The sequence below is a fragment of the Nannospalax galili genome, unplaced genomic scaffold (assembly GCF_000622305.1).
Source record: "Nannospalax galili isolate Female #2095 unplaced genomic scaffold, S.galili_v1.0 scaffold336, whole genome shotgun sequence".
NCBI classification, from domain to species: Eukaryota; Metazoa; Chordata; class Mammalia; order Rodentia; family Spalacidae; genus Nannospalax; species Nannospalax galili.
The window spans coordinates 5,764,394-5,768,807 of record NW_008343385.1 but is presented as its reverse complement, the minus strand read 5'-3'; positions in this window follow the sequence as shown (position 1 = coordinate 5,768,807).

The window sequence follows — 4,414 nt, the reverse complement described above, 5'->3', positions numbered from 1 at the left end:
AATAAATAAATAAATAAATAAATAAATAAATAAACAGCAAGAAATTTGAAGTCCGTATCCTGACACTTGGGCTCTACATCATATTAAGGAACGTTATGTCTTAGAAAAGTAACAAATTATCATCCCACTTAGGACAAGGGGGACTGGAGAAAAGGTGGGAACTATTAGGATCAAACTTTTATGTTTTCTTGAGCACCTATCTTGTGTAAAGCAGGCCTCACTAGAGCCAGGTCTCTTTAAGCATAGGCTACAGGTAGCTCTTAATAAGGGCCTGGTTAGAACCATTTCAAAAATATAATCTTTCCTTTGGTTCACATATACCCATGATGTATAATTCTATAGATTTTCATTTTTTACTCATGACTGATGGCCCCTGTCTAGGAATCCATAAAATGAATTATTTAGGCTTGCCAAAGTGTTTGATATTCACAAATTAATACATTAGGAGAGCTGACTTGACTAAGGAATGATGTATTCTACTAAAATGACTGGAATATTTAGAAATAGTTCCTAGTGCGCATATGACCCTAGAGATAATTAAAATTCTTGGAAACAATACGTTCTCAATACAGAAGGAGTTTTGCTTTGGTTAGCTGTGATTTTTCATTGTTATTCTCCTAGTATTAATTAGTTTATATTTATAGCTCTTCCATTAAGAGTTTGTGTGTGTGTGTGTGTGTGTGTGTGTGTGTGTGTGTGTGTGTGTGCGTGTGTGTGTATGCTTGTTTAGCACACAGACTTGGGCTTCTATTTAGTTCTCTCTAACTCCTATGACCATTCACTTCTCTCTCTATTGAAAAGCAGAAGAGGTGATGTTCATGCCTCACACAGATTTTTTTTTCAACATTAAGAGGGCTTCACACAAGCCTGCCAGTTGTTTTCTGCTGATATGGAGTGACTACAATCTTAATAATCAAAGGACGCAGAGCCAGAAACTTGGTTCTATTGGGGGATAGTTTATTTTCATGGTCATCATCTGTGCTGATGCCTTTCTATTTAGTAATTAATTTTTTGGTGTCTATTAATTTCATTTTATTATCAAATAACAAAAAGGAAAAAATAAAAACAGAAAACAGCCCTTTGAAGTTTAGAAGCAGGAGAATCAGGAGTTCAAAGTCACTCTCTGCTACATACTGAATTGATGGCTAACCTGTGCTGCAAGTGACATTTATAGAAGAAAATTTTAAAAATTTGCAATTGTGACCTTTAGCTGATTGGGAATTCTCGGTACCCAGGTGTGGAAGCAGATACAATCTGTGGAAGGTGGCCAGTGTTTCTGGGAACTCAGTGCATCTTGGGGAGGGCAGGGACTCTGCCCTTGTGGGCCCAGCTCTCTGGGTAGAGTCATCAGCTGTGCTCATGGCTGGATGAGGACTCTGCCGGGTTGATGGGAATAAGCCTGGAATGCCAGCTTTGCCTATAGCAGCAGTAGGGCCACCCATGGTAACCATGGGGTATCAAGTTGAGCCTGGCGGAGTGGTGCGGGCAGGGTGGCCTCAGCTCCTGCTCGAGCATGCGCTGGATGAACCAAGTCTCAACTTGCTCCTCCTTCAAGTTCAGCCTGGCTGCGAGGGCCTTGCGAGCCTCATGGTCAGGGTAGGGTTCCATCTTGAAATGTTCCTCCAGCTGCCACTCCTGCTCCCAGTGCTGTTGCTCATGGGAACCCAGGGCACTGGCATTCTGGGAATTCAGAGGCTCTCCTATCCTGGGTGAAGCTCAGCTCTCACAGATGAAGCTCGGTTCTCCCGTTTGAACTCTAGTAATTATTTTTAAGACCAATGTTGGTAATAAAATCATTTTCCCAGGAAGGCAGTGTTTAGCATCTGCACTCTTGCTCCAGGGAAACAGGAAACAGACCAGTCTTCAGCATCTTGTCTCACACCAGGAGAGAGAGCTGAATGACTTGTCCAGAGTAATAAATGCTCTGTCACACCTTGCCACTTAAATATTTTATAACTTTTAAGCTCTATTAAAGGAAGTGATGTCAAGAGCATTTAGTGGCGATAGCTTCTAGCCATGACTTTTTATTAAGAAGGATTACACCAGTCACCTAACTGATGATGAAGAGGGAGAAGATATCACCGTGCTCAAGATGGGCTTATTCTCTCAGCCCCTGGAATGGTTGATAGAAAGGTGGGTTGATAGAAAGGAGGGGAGAATCTTCAGGCACGACTCAACTGAAATTTTTCATCTGGATTTCCTTCATGAAGAGACATTGGTATAGAAATGAACTGTGACTAGGACAGTTTTGTTTTGGTTAATGCCAGTCTTCACATGTCTAAAGAAGATCCATTATTACGGAGTAAAATCATTCTATATACTCTCTCTCTAGCCATCTTATGTGTTGGATGGTGGGAAGAATACATCTTCACACTTAGACTTGTCTCTGAGGCCACACTTCTTGACTTATTCATTAGCACCAGATCCATAAGAATTTTAGGGGCTCAGAAAAGTGTTTCAAATTTCTTTTAAAATCAGAGAGAAAACGCCAAACCTTACGTCAAACAAAATATTTTCACATTTAATTTTTTTATGGTTGGGGGCGTGCTGTGTGCTAGAGAGCTTCAGTTGTCAACTTGAAACACCTGGAAAGAAGAGGGAGCTTCAACGGAGGAATTGTCTCCATTGGACTGGCCTATGGCCATGTCTGTGGGATATTTCTTGATTATTGAGTCACGTGGCAGGGCCTAGCCCACTGTGGGTGGTGCCACCCCTGGGCAGGTGGTTCTTGGTTGTATAAGAAAGCCGGCTTAGAGCAGGGCAGAGGAGCAAGCCAAATAAGCACTGTTCCTCCATGGTCTGTGCTTCAGCTCCTGCCTCCAAGTTCCTGCCCTGACTTCCCTCAGTGATCTGGGAGATATAAGATAAAATAAACCCTTTCCTCCCGAAGTTGGTTTTGGTCAGTGTTTTTATCACAGCAATAGAAAGTAATTAGGATAGAAATTGGTACCAGGATTGTGGGGTATTGCTCTGATGGATATGACCATATGTGTATGGAGGATTGTAGGAATTTTTGGAGCTTTTTGGAAAAGTGCTTGGAGTTCAGTGAGCTGTTCTGTAGGAACTTAAAAGATAATACTGAAAGATGTGTAGATGATGGAGGCCTGGGATATGAAACTTCAAAGAGAAGCAAAGACTCTATCAGGGCTGTTTGTATGATATATTTTTATATTAATTTTTGAATTAAGAATTTTTGGAAATGAAACCTTTGTGCCTTACTGGGATAATCAATGCTGGTCAACTGGGGCTAAAAAATCAGCTGTAAGGAGCAAGAGATCAGTATCATAGAGTGAAATCTTCTGGGAAGTATTTCCTCAGGGTCAATACACAGAAGCTGTGGTCCAGAGGGGGCCAAGGCTGCACATCAAGCTAGCAACAGAACTTGGCAACGTGTAAGAGTCTCCCAGGTGGTACTGGTATTGAAGGCATGAAGGGATCATGGAGAGAATCTGAGAATTGGTACTCTGAGAAGCCAGGAGAGGCCATTGGTGAAGGTGCAGCCTCAACTGCAGTGGAGACCCCAGTATATTTGAAATGTCAGGACCATGGGATGACTACCAAGGGCAGCAGCAAGTATGGAGGGGAGCCAGACTGAGCCTACCAGACAAGCTGTGTGTGCTATGGATGGCAGAGCCAGAGAAATAGAGCTGACCAAGCCCCTTGGAGCCCAGAAGATCATGAGTGGATCCCAGATGTCCAACACTTAACTACATTTCTGGACTCATTTTTTTTTTTTTTACTTAAGTGTGCCCAGTTCCCTTTTGAAATAAGATAGCACCTAACTTGTTTGGGATTTTACAGAAGCCTACAGCTAAGAGACTTTTTAAAGAGACTTTGAACTTTCAAAATGTTTGAATTTTTAAAAGCCTGTGGGACTTTTAAAGTCATACTATTTTATCATAATATTAATAGTAACATAAGATTTGGGGAATAAGAAATGGAAAGGTTGTGGTTTAATAGTGGATTGTTTGTGTGTCGAGTTGACAAGGGGTCATTTGTGCTGGATAGTTTCAGCTGAAAACTTGACATACCTTGGTAGAGGGAACCTCAACTAAGGAATTGTCTCCATTGGATTGACCTGTAGCCATGTCTATGGGGGTGTTTCTTGTTCCATGTTTTTAAGTAATGTGAGAGGGCCCAGCCCACTGTGGGTAGTGCCAGACCTGAAAAGGTGGTCCTTGGTTGTATAAGAAAGCTGACTGAGGACAGACTAGAGGAGAAAGTCAGTAATCAGAGGTCCTCCATGGCCTGTGCTTTAGCTCCTGCCTCCAGGTTCCTGCACTGACTTTCCTCAGTGATGAACTGTGACTTGGGAGAGAGAAGGTAACATAAACCCTTTCCCTCCCAAGTTGACTTTTGTCAGGGTTTTTATCACAACAATGGAAAATAATTTTTATTGGTTTTTATTTTTTTT